The sequence below is a fragment of the Camellia sinensis genome, chromosome 5, assembly GCF_055761805.1.
Source record: "Camellia sinensis isolate YWXY chromosome 5, ASM5576180v1, whole genome shotgun sequence".
Classification (NCBI taxonomy): Eukaryota; Viridiplantae; Streptophyta; class Magnoliopsida; order Ericales; family Theaceae; genus Camellia; species Camellia sinensis.
The window spans coordinates 185606098-185620031 of record NC_138965.1 but is presented as its reverse complement, the minus strand read 5'-3'; positions in this window follow the sequence as shown (position 1 = coordinate 185620031).

The following is a 13934-nucleotide window of genomic DNA, read 5'->3' as shown; positions in this document are numbered from 1 at the left end:
AATCTCTCTAGAAAGAACACTCTACACTATAATATTTTTGTAATAGGTTACTACAATGTGACATATTTTTGGTTTGGTATGGCTCAGGTGGTTTGGTTTGTAACATATTTTTGTTGTTGCCTGTTTGGAACTACAATGTGCTAGACACAACTCAATATTACTTTTGGTTTGGTTTGGTTCTTACTGCTTGTGAAAGGAAATTATCCAATATTACTTACAATGGGTACTAACCCACTTACTACTACAACTCTCATTCTTTTCCTGCATGAATAGTTTGAACTTTATTTTTATAGTACTATTTTGAAAATCAAAAAAATATGATGTGCGTTGATTCTTGTTACAGATCATAAACTTCAAGTTCTTGTTGTATCTCAAAAGCTATTGAACTTTCCACATGTTCATTACATGTAGACCTCAAAACATGCTAAGTCATTGTCTTCCTCCCATATCTGCAGATTTATACAAATAAGCAACATGAATGCAAGATGCCCCTCATTTGTTGTCACATTTAATAGTCCATAATGTTTTTCATTTAATTCTATTTCATTTTTTCTATCTATGATTCATCCAGAATACCAAATTTATTAACAAAATTATATTATTATCTCCTTTTATTAATCGGCATTTTAATGGGCATCAGCTAGCTTGCTTTGCACGCAACCAAATTTATTAACAAAATTATATTATTATCTCCTTTTATTAATGGGCATTTTAATGGTCATCAGCTAGCTTGCTTTGCACGCAACCCCCTCACTAGTATATATATATATATATCTTCACTAGTTTAGGGAAATAGAAAAAGTTGGGGTTGTCTCATGCGGAGAATAAATTATTGTCAACCACACCCAAGTCTGGTAGGGGTGGGCGCGGATCGATTGCGGCCATGAAACCTCCAATCCGCCATCCGTCCGCCAGATTGGCAAATTGGAGAAAATCAATCCGCATCTGTCCACTAATCCGGCGGATGTGGATTGAGCGGATTGGCGATTTGGCGGATGGATGCAAATCGGTTTGGCGGTTTGAAATTTTATAAATTTTCAACATAATTCAACTTGTGCAGTTCTTGAAAAAAAAAAACAAAAAAAGTATTACAGTCAATAACTTAAAAAAGTATTACAATTACTGCATGCATCATCCAAAGAAAGAAAGTTTGAAACTTTAGAATATTACAATCACTGTATGTCTCATCCACATATTACAATCACAGTATGCTTCATCCACATAAATTATTACAATCTGTGGTTCTTAAAATATAAAATTCAAACCACCAAAATCATGAACAGAGCAATAGTAGAGATTGTATATGTCTCTGTATTGTTACATTTATATATGTTTTTGAAAACAAAAACCAACCAGTATATATCATATTTTTTATTTATTACTTTTAGAATTTGATTTAAAAACAAAAAAATATAAATAAATAATACCTTTATTTTTTTCAATTCAAAAAATATATTCAAGTTGAAAACTTCTTTTCAACAGAATATTTGAACTCTTTTTCAATTGAAAATACAAACAAAACATTTAAACAAATTGAAAATAAAAAATCTTATAAATTACTAAGGGTGCTCGCGGTTTGGGGGTTCGGTTGCGGCCAAAGGAACCTCAAATCCGCCATCCGTCCGCCAAATTGGCGGATTGGAGAAAATCAATCCGCAACCGTCCGCTCGTCATCACGCATCTGTCCAAAATGCGGCGGATCGGTTCGGTTCGGCCGGTTTTGACGGATCGATATATCCGCTGCTCACCCCTAAAGTCTGGGACTTTGAAAAATATTTTTAAAATGTTTGGAGTGGTCAACTAAAAGAAGTTTTTATGTGTTAGACATAGGGTATAATTCCTGACAAAATGTACTAGTTTTGAAAAATCATAAATTACAAATACAACCTCTGACGTTTGATTAAATTACAAATCATCTCACGTGGTTCTAAAAATTACATTCTACTCCTTGAGGTTTTTAATTTCTTAACAAATAGCCTATTTTATTAATAAATTATCAAGTCAATTAATAATTTTAATGATGTTAAAAATATATTTCAATTAATAATTTAGGTAATTTTATTATTGTATAGGAGAACAATTATGAATTTTATTTTTTCAGTTAATTCTGTTAAATAAAAAATTATGAAAATGGAGTATTCGTAATTTTTCAAATCACGAGAAATAATTTGTATTTTAAGAAAATCTCAAGGGGTGCATTTATAATTTACCTTTTAAAAAATGAATGAAAATATACTAACCTCAAAAGATTGAGATTTAACCTCATTTTAAATATACTAACTCTAAGTTTTGGTTGAAAACACCTACAAGTAGCAACTGCATCAAGCTATATGCATTTTCGGTACTTAATTCTCTCAATTCCAATTTCTTTTTAATGTAGCGGATCAATTTTAATCTTGATGGCTATTAATTAGAGAAAATTAGTCTAAGGTCCCTCTCCCATTTTTAGTAATGAAAGAGATCCACAATATTATTTTATGATGTCTAAGGTCCCTACAGAAAAATTTGATATCTCTCACCCTTCAAACCCACACCCTCCTCTCTTTTTCTCTCTCTTTCTCTCTCCTCGCTGCTCTTTTTCGATACCCAACTCTCAAAATCATTCACTTCTCTCTCTCTCTGCTCCTTTCTTCTCTCTCGGTCATTATCTGTAATGTTGCTGGCTTCACCTTCTCCTATATCTCTACCATGCCGTCGCCGAAATGGCATGATCTGAGCTGCGCACCACCACGATCTGAGTCGGACCACCGCGATTCGAGCTGAAATGAGATTGTGGAAGATTGACGGCGATAAAGGGAAGACTGACAACGTGCTCTGATCCAACATGAGTACAAAGCTATGTATTCTGAGGACTTTCTTGAAGCTGTCACTGAAGTATTATGCTCTCGTACACCATCCTAGACTTACACCTTGAAGCAAATCTATTATTCCATGTTTGGGGTTTACCTTGAGAATGATCTTGAACAGTAAACCTCAGGTGATCATAAGAAGGTTGTCCATCTTTCTACTGTGTGTTTGTGTTTATTGGATTTAGCATTATTATAAAACAATGTGCTAGCAACATACAACATAATTGCCCATTTCAATAACTTACTGGGATTTTATTGCTAGCCTTCTTCACAAAAAATAAAATAATAATAAATAAATAAATAAAATTGGGTATTTCATCCATATTTTGTTACTCTAGTATTTTTCCTGGAAAATCTAGAGGAGAATTTTTGTCCTTAAAATTGAAATTTTCTCTGGTTGTTCAATTTTCTCTGGATTAAAATTTTCTCTGGTTGTTCAATTTTCTCTGAATTGAAATTTTCTTTGTTTGTTCAATTTTCTTTGGATTGAACTTTGCTTTAGTTGTTCAATTTTCTTTTGATTGAAATATTCAATTTTCTCTTGATTGAAATGTTTAATTTTCTCTAGTTGTGAAATTTTCTCTGGATTGAAATTTTCTTTTGATAGTCAATGTTTGCTAAAACTGAATTTCTAGTTGAGTTTGATTTTAGTCCTACAAACATTACAGAAGAAGAAGAAGAAGGTGATGATGATATGATGGAATCATAGAATTCCATGGCCATAGATTTTCTCTCACTTTCTCTGGATTTGGGCACTTTTCTTTGGATTACCCTTGAATTTTCTCTGAATTTGGCAATTTTATCTGGATCGAATTTTATCTAGATTTGATAATTTTCTCTAGATTACTCTTGATTTTTCTCTAGATTACTCTTGAATTTTCGTTGGATTTGGCAATTTTCTCTAGATTACCTCTGAATTTTCTCTGAATTTGGTAGTTTTCTCTGGATTACCTTTGAATTTTCTCTGGTTTCAATTTTCTTTGAATTTTCTCTAGTAAAGGATTCTAAATTTTCTCTGGTAAAGGATTTGAATTTCTCTAGTAAGGACATAGAGTTTGAATTTTCTCTATTCATGATAGCATTTGTTAAGGACATAGAGTTTCAGATCTTCTTTGCTAAAGAGTGTGTGTTTCTTCATATTGCTATTGATCTGGAGAGTTTACTTTAAGAGGAAGCTTGAATACTCGGCCACGAAATTTCTCTTGAGAGAAACAAAGAATTTCTCTGGGTTGGAGAGTGTAACGCTCTCAAAATAATGACATTAAAATCCATCAACTTAGACATGCATTGATACAAAGAAACCAACTAACTTTCCATTAATCTGAATAGTTCTTACAAAAGTATTACATGTTAACAACAAAAGCAAATGCCCTACGGGCTCACAGCTTTCCAAGTTAACACTTGGTTACAAAAAGAGTGCTAACCCAATACATATTAAGCCCTTGGCTTGGATTTACATGTAATACATCAAAAGAAAGCAATTAACAAGCAGTCTGTCTGCCTCTAGCCTCCCAAGCTATGTCCTTGGAGGTGGCATGCTACCTGTACCTGAAAATGATGTCCTATAAAGGGTGAGCCACAGCCCAGTAGAAATACACTAAACCAGCCATGAACAATGACTAAAAGATTAGCAGTTGATAGATGGTCAACACAGGTACATCCACATATCTCACATTTCAATTTCATGACATTAAGTCCATGTTACATTTCATTTCTCATGTCTTTTCCAACTTTGAGTTTGAAAACAAGGCTCAACACCTAGCCAAATAACTTAATGAGATTTAGATTTTAAAATTCTAAATTTCTGAGGGATACACATTTTAATGCTGTATTAATAACACATAAACCATTTCCACACTTTTCAAAAGATACACATTTCGGTACTGTATCAACATAACATAGAATCACTTCTATACTTTACAATTGATAACGATATACATTTTAGTGCTATATCAAATCAATTCAAACACTTCCATAACCAACACTTGATACACATTGTAGTGCTGTATCAATGTCACACAAAATCCGGTTTAGAGGTCCATCCCCTATCTTCCCCTAAACCGTGGAGTGCATCCCCTGTCTCCTCCCACACACACAATGTATATAAACATAGATCATATACATAAACCATTAATACATAAAGTCGATGTATTATTCCAACTGCTATATTCAATAGCATACTCAATCGATTAGTTTTAGTTCGCCTAATCATCATGCATTGTCTACAACAATCAAAACTATCCTCCACCGATAGCCCAAAGCAGTTATTTCTATACTAAAAATAAATGCACCAAATGGATATATAATCAACATTTCAACTAGGTGAGCGATGAACGAATCAAACTACACCTTTTAATCCCATACACATCCAATTCCAACATTCTCAATTTAATTCTTCTTTTCTTCAAATTAATTATACCAATTAATTTATCAATATAATTAGGGCATTTCCCATAATTAACATCACAACCCTAAGGTTCCATTTTTACCAATAATTCAATATTGATCTCATTTCTCCATGCCAAACTTGCATATAAGTTTATATAAACAAAACCCCAACTTTGGTAAAATTACACAAAGGCCCAAACTTTCTCAAAATTACCCAACAACCCCCAACTCATGAAAGTGCTAAAATTCAAAGACAAAACTCATGAGAAGGAGTAGGATGTCCCTACCTCAAAGTTAGAGCTCAAATGGGGAAGTTGAAGAAAACCAAAATGCTCCAAACTCAAAGATCCACGGATCAAAATGGAGCCCTCGACGATCCACGCACTTTTTACAAAGGCCGGAGGATAGTGAGACACTCTAACTAGATCAAACCCTAGAGAGAAGGGAGTTTCTAGAGAGAGGAGCTCTCAAAACAACTTTTTAGAAAGTAAGAGAGAGAGGGAGAATGTAAAAAGTGATTTTAAAATGCCCAACTGCCGACTGATATACGACATTCCCGCTCGAGCGAAGAACACAACGCTTGAGCGTCAAGAACAAAAAACTAGGTACGCTCGAGCGCAAGAAGGCCCGCTCGAGCGCCAAGACACAAGAATAAAGTACATCCGCTCGAGCGTGAAAACCAGTCTGCTCGAACGTAGATTTCCCCCTCCCAGAACTTACACCAAAAAGTACTACCCGCTCGAGCGCCAGAGTACCCGCTCGAGCGCGACCGCTCGACCGTAAAGAAACCCGCTCGAGCGTAAAAATCACACCTGCAGAAGTTTTACAAGGACACGAAAAACTGGGAGTGTGCAATCTCCGCTCGAGCGCAAGAAGGCCCGCTCGAGCGGAACGACCAAAAACCTAGCAACAAGATTTCAGACCAAGGTTCAAGCCACCTGTTCAAAACAAGACCAACACATCCTAAAACTCAAACAAATGGAATTTAAGGACGACAACAAGATAGATACAACTACCAACTCCACGGAACCGAGTCCGGAATACAACAAAACAATAAAGGGACAACCGGGATCGCTATAACCTCCCCCCCTTAAAGAATTTCGTCCCCGAAATTAAATACAAGTTTTTCAAAAACAAGATTTTCTCAATTCCTAACATTATCACAATGCGAATTTTAACAACTCGACCCGTTACCGGTCATCTAATCTCTTTTCAAGAGGCAGTTTACAACATTTTCCACAACATGCATTATAGTTATGCATTCCCTAAAATTTCACAAATTTCAATACTACATTCCACAATTCTATATCATATTCAGTATTCATGATATATTTCCATTTCCACAATACATCCAACATATGCAATGTTACATTAACATTCCATTTTGACGCAAGTTTCAAAATACTTCCATTAAATCAAAACATAAACCATGTTTTACAACCTAAGATATACTCAATACTCTTAAGGTTCAACAATACAACAAAATATACAATACATGCTTAAACATCCATAAATAGATCCGGATATCTCTCTCGAACCTCCAACTCATGTTCCCAAGTAGCTTTCTCCACTCCGTGATGTTTCCACAAGACTTTTACCAAGGGAATGGTCTTGCCTCGCAAGACTTGATCCCGTCTATCCAAGACCCGAACTGGTCTCTCCTCATACGAGGCATCCTCATCTACCTCCAAGTCGGTCCAATCTAACACATGGGACGAATCCGGCTCATACTTCCGAAGCATACTCACATGAAACACGTCATGCACTCCGGACAACTACGGTGGTAAAGCTAAACGATAAGCGACCTCCCCAATCCTCTCAAGGATCTCAAAGGGACCGATAAACCGAGGGGATAACTTTCCACTCTTCCCAAACCTCATCAAACCTCGCCTAGGTGATACTTTCAAGAAGACATGATCACCTACCTCAAACGCCAAAGGCCTCCTCCTACGGTCGGCATAACTCTTTTGGCGACTCTGGGCTGTAACAAGCCTCTTACGGATAAGCTCAACTTTCTCTATCGTCTCCCTAACCAACTCCGGACCCAACAAAGGTGCATCACCCACCTCGGCCCAACACACTGGAGACCTACACGGTCGGCCATACAAGGCCTCAAACAGTGCCATACCGATGCTAGACTGAAAACTGTTGTTGTAGGCAAACTCCACCAAGGGCAAGTGCCTCTCCCACGTCCCACTAAAGTCAAGGACACAACCTCGAAGCATATCCTCAAGGATCTGAATAGTACGCTCGGACTGTCCGTCAGTCTGAGGATGATAAGCCGTACTAAAGGTCAACTTAGTGCCTAATGCACTCTGCAAACTCTGCCACAACCTAGCAGTAAAATGAGGATCTCTATCTGAGACGATCGTCACTAGGACCCCGTGCAATCTCACTATGTCCCGAATATACAAATCGGGGAGATGATCTACCGAATCTCTCATGCGCATAGGAATGAAATGCGCCGACTTAGTCAACCGATCTACAACTACCCAAATGGCATCACTACCCCGCTGAGTCCTCGGAAGACCTACAACGAAGTCCAGAGTGACATGCTCCCATTTCCACTCGACAATAGGCAAGGGTTGCAACAAACCCGCTGGCCTCTGATGCTCGGCCTTCACTTGCTGGCAAGTAAGACACTTCGATACGAAAACAGCCACATCTCTCTTCATACCCCGCCACCAAAACTGGCGACCCAAATCTCGATACATCTTAGTGCCTCCCGGATGCACCGCAAGGCGTGAATGATGGAACTCTCGAAGTACTTCCTCTCGGCAAGACTCCGGCACAAACAAACGGTCTCGGTATCTCACACTCTGGTCGGGATACAGCGTCAAACCCTTCTCAACTTTCCCACTGGAGATCTTCTCTCGGAAGGACTCTACCTCAAGGTCACCTCTCTGTGCCTCTAATACTCGGGTCACAAGTGTAGGCTGTGCAACAACAGAAAACAAGGCCGCAGCCTCAACAGATTCGCCCAGTAGCAAATCGAACTCGCCAAGTGTACCCAACATTTCCCATTCCCGGAGGGCTATACAAGCTACATCACTAATGGATTTCCTACTAAAGGCATCGGCCACAACATTGGCCTTTCCTGGGTGATAGTGCAACTCAAAATCATAGTCCTCAATGAACTCCATCCATCTCCTTTGCCTCAAATTCAAGTCTCTCTGTGTAAACAGATACTTCAAACTCTTGTGGTCCGAGAACACTTCGAACCTCTCACCATAAAGGTAATGCCTCCAAATCTTCAAGGCAAGGGTAATTCTTCTCGTGTATTTTCAACTGACGTGAGCCATAAGCTACCACTTTCCCCTCTTACATCAACACACAACCCAAACCCTCTCGTGAGGCATCACAATAAACTGTATAACCCAACCCTCTCTCCGGAATAATCAAAACCGGAGTGGTGGTCAACCTAACTTTCAACTCTTGGAACGACTTTTCATAAGTCTCACTCCATACAAATTTGACTCCCTTCCGAGTCAGCCTAGTCAACGGCGAAGCTAACCTGGAGAAATCCTTCACAAACCGGCGGTAATACCCAGCTAATCCCAGAAAACTGCGGATCTCAAAAACACTCGTATGCTGTGCCCAATCTTGCACTGCCTCTACCTTGGATGTATCAACAGACACCCCTTCCCCGGATACCATATGGCCTAAGAATTTGACCTCTCCTAGTCATAACTCACACTTCCCAAACTTGGCATACAGCCTATGGGCTCTAAGTAACTCAAGCACCACTCTCAAGTGTTCCTCGTGCTCCTCCTCAGAAGGCGAATAGATAAGAATGTCGTCCACAGAAATGACTACAAATCGATCCAAGAATTCCTGGAAGATCCGGTTCATCAAGTCCATAAAGACTGCTGGTGCATTGGTAAGCCCGAATGGCATCACCAGAAACTCATAATGGCCATACCGCGTACAGAATGCCGTCTTAGGAATATCCTCCTCCCTGACCCTCAACTGGTGGTAACCCGATCTCAAGTCTATCTTAGAGAAACAGCGGGAACCCTTCAACTGGTCAAATAGATCATCCATATGGGGCATAGGGTATTTATTCTTGACCGTAACCTGATTCAACTTCCGGTAGTCTATACACAGTCTCAAGGCACCATCTTTCTTCTTAGCAAAGAGGGCCGGTGCTCCCCACGGCGAAACACTAGGGCGAACAAAACCCTTATCTAGCAATTCCTGGAGCTGAATCTTCAACTCACTCAACTCGGCTGGGGCAAAACAATAAGGTGCCATAGAAATCGGCGCTGTGCCGGACACTAAATCAATAGAGAACTCTATCTCTCGGTGAGGTGGAAAACTAACGAGGTCCTCGGGAAAAATATCTGAATACTCACAAACCACCCTCGGCAATACAATCTGGGTCTCATCACACTCACCACTCAAAAAGCTAGCAAGTAGACCACTAAGCTCACTTCGCCCTCGCGGATCATACAACGGTGGTAATACACTACCAACCCGATCCCCCAAGAAATGGAAACACTCCCCGCTCAAGGTACAAACAGTGACCCTCTAGCGGTAGCAATCAATGACAGCCCGGTATGACGATAGCCAGTCCATACCCAAAATAACATCAAAACCCTTCATGGGCATGACAACAAAAGGAAAAGGAAGCCTATGGTCGGCGACCTCTATATCACAACCTCTAACACATTGTTTCAAGATCAACTCACCACCAACAGACGATACTACACATATAGGAGATGCTAACTGTGCCAACTCCAATTCCAAAACAGATGCAAATGCAGCAGATACAAAAGAATGAGATGCACCCGTATCAATCAATACACTAGCAACCGAGTTGCAAAACAGAAAGGTACCTCTCACTACTAATGGAGCCGGTACTAGGTCCTGCGCGGTAACTGCATACACGCGCCCTGTAGGCCCCTGATCCAACTACTCACCCCTCGGAGCAAACGACTGCTGCACTGACTGGGACGACGAAGCTCCCGGATTGGCCCTCGAGGCCTGCACAAACTGAGCTGGCTGAAAACCCTGCGTCTGCCTAGAACCAGATGCGCCCGAAGTGGCACTCAACTGTGGGCAAAACCTCTTCAGGTGCCCAGGCTGACCACACTGATAACAAGACAAGGGCTGGCCCCTGCCCTGACTCTGGCCCTGCGGTCTAGCTGAAGATGAAGTAGCTCTCTGACCTCCTCCCCTCTGTGGGCAAACTGAAGCCTTGTGGCCCAACTGACCACACTTGTAACAGGTGAACTCCCCCTAATTACCCCTCCCCGAGCCTGCACTCGGCACTGGAAAGGTCGACCTAGCAACACCACCCTGAGATTGCTGAGGGTTAGCACCCTTCTGTCTCCTGCCATCACCCTGACCATCTTGGCTCCTCTTGGAGCCTCTCTGTCCCTCCTCTTCCTGCATCATGATCTCCATATGGGTTGCAGTATCAACCAAGCGCCCATAATCTCGGATCATCGAACCTTCAACCCTCATCTTGAGGCCGCGCCTCAACCTCTTCTCGAACTCAACACAGCGGCGTTCATCGGACGCCACAAGTTCAGGTGCGAACCTGGACAAGCTAATGAAAGTAGCCTCATACTCGGCTACTGAAGAACTCAACTGCAAAAGCTGATAGAACTGGTCTCTCAGCTTCTCCCTGACTGCTGGAGACAAATACTTCTCCTGAAAAGCCTCTACAAAAGCCTCCCACGTGTCAGCAATACGGCCCCTCATGTATTTCCACCACTGACCCGCACCCCCTTTAAGCTGGAAGGATGCCAAGGTCACTTTCAACGCTCCGTCCTCGATGCCAAGCATCTCGAACGTCTTACTCATTTGCTCTAACCACTCGTCAGCCTTCAGTGGCTCATTCGGATTCCCAATAAACTCGTCTGGGTTAGACCGGAAGAACTCCCTTTTCAAGAAGGAAGGCCCTGCCTCAACAACCTGGGCCTGAACTGGAGCCTGAACCGGATTCTTAGCTCGGAAAATACCCACACTCCCTCAAAGCATCGGCTATCTCTCTGGCTAAAGCGCCCATAGCCTCCTGGCCTGCTGGCTCGGTCACATTGGCCTGGCCAACCCCCTCCTACTGTGCCGGAATATCATCCGGTAAAGGCATCTCCTGCCTACCACGTCTGCCACGCCTACCACGTCCTCGTCCTGACATCCTAATAAAAGTAACGAAGAACGTCAACACATTCATAAGTGTGCCAAAACTACACACTCGCGTCCTAATAGAATTTCTGTAGAAATTCTCTGTATAGAATTTCTCTCTGTATAGAATTTCTCTGGACAGAATTTCTCTAGATCAAATTGAGAGATCTTAGACATTATAAAAATATTAGATGTCCTTTATACTATAAAGTCTTAATACCAGGGACCCTAAAAAAAAATCCCTATTAATTGTATTAATTTTAAATTATGAACATTATGTTTTCTATCAATTAATTTGGTTTGTGTTTATATTGGTCTATCAAACAATTATGGTTAAACCTACCGTTGAAACCCGAGTGTTGGATTGGGCCTAATGGCTGCATAGGTACATGATAGGAATAAATATAATTTGGGAGTAATAACAAGTCCAAAGATGAGCTATTGAAAATCCAGTTCTAGTTTGAGATAATAATATCTTTAAGAATTTTGAGAATTTTGAAACATGAAAAACTTTAAAATTTTGCGAGTTGGCAAATTAGTGATTTGAAAACTTGGATGGAAGCCTTGAATGGATTGTCTATATATCAATGGTATGAATCAAATCCTTACATAGTTTAAATCATACTTGCATCACAAATTAGAAATTAAACTAACAAGGTAGCTAGTAACTGAGTCTTTTTAATAAAAGACGATGGACGTATATTTAGAAACCGAAATGAAAGTATTTAACAAAAATATAATTTTAGACATCACATAATAATAAATTGTACTAGTTGAATTATTTCTAATCGAATATAAATATTCCAGGATTGATTCCACAACCTCATAAAATCACCCAATTTATCGTCTTGCCACGAAAAGGTTAAATTGTTCTTGTAACTCATCATTCAACTATATTAGTATCACTTATGTCTTAGAAAATATTATTCTAAAAAGAGAAAAAAAAAATGGAACATATATTTTTGCAGGTGGAATGGGAGGAAAATAGGAAATCAACATAATGAAAATAGAAGATTGAAAGGAAATATTTTTTTCATGTTTGGAACAAATTGAAAATTAAACGGCACAATGTCCTCTCCCTCTCTATATATTTGGGTTTTATGAATAATTAAGAAGAATTTTTTTAATAGATCATAATATCTCTATTATGATGATAATAAAAGGAGAAATTATTACTCAGTGTAGATGCAAGGGGGGAAAAAAAATACACATCAATGATAAATTTTATGAACATTAATAATTAAAATTCTAAACTATTTCATATACTTGTAAATATTTTTTTAAAACACCACTTAATTGTATTTCCCACCTAATAAAATACGGAATAGAGTAGGTACTTATAAAAACGAAGGATAATTTGGGTAATTGAATTATTTATGTGTAAATAATTTTAATTTAATTGAATTCCAAGCATAAAAAAAATTAAAAATTCCTAATTTTTCAATACATGTCTAAGCCTTCGTTTGGCATCTCAATCTTGGGCTAAAATAGCTATAAAATGACAAAATATATTAAAAAGTCAATAAAATAAAATATCACATCCAAACTATAATCATTTTATCTTTTCTCTTACAAAAATTAAAAAAGTCAAAATAATCCATCACAAACGAGATTTTTTAACCTAGACTAAAATAGTCAAAAAACTAAAAAATCAAAAAGTCAATCTATATTCCAAACGAACTCAATTAAATCCAATTTTAATTTCTTCCTAAAAGTCCATTTTTTTCTGTCCACCGTGTAATCCAAATATGCTTCCCACACCCCTGTCCTCTCCCATTTTTCATCCTTTTTCTCTTCCACTTCCCCCAATTCCCTATATTTTCTCTGTGAGAAAATTTAGAGGTCAACTCCAACAACTAAGGCCAAGTTTGGGGACTCCAAAAAAAGTTAAAAAGTCAAAAAATTACTCAAAAAGTTAAAAAGTTAACACTATTCACCAAAAGTCAACAATTACGGCTGCACAACTCCCAATTCAAATTTTTCCCTACAAATCAATTTTTATAATTTTTTATTACACATTTTTCAATAAAAAGTCAAAAAGTTAACCCAAATATCCATATTTTCAACCTCAATTTTTTAGTCCAAAAAGACAAAAAGTGCACTTTTTTAGTCTTCCCAAACTTGGCCTAAATTAAAAAAAGACATAATTTTAAGAATTTATAATTATTCACTGTATTTGATTTTAATTTTCTGAATTTAACTTTTTTAAAATTATTTTTTTGCTTTTCATATTTTTTAAATTTTTAGTGAATATTTTAAAAAATTTAAGTAATTTTTTAACTTTTTTTATTTAGATGTATTTAAAAAATAAAATATTTGTAAAAAATTAATAAATACATAAAAATATGAAAATATATTGAATTATTGTATTTTATTTATTTATATTTTTAGTATTTATTAATTATTTTACTTTTTATATATTTTAAGTGTATTTATATTAGGTATATTTAAAAATTCAAAAAAATTATTTAAAATATTAAAAAAATCAATAGAAAAAAAAAAAAATTTCTAAAAAATAAACCCTAAATCCTGAAATCAAACAAATTAGTTATTCTTAAATTTAAA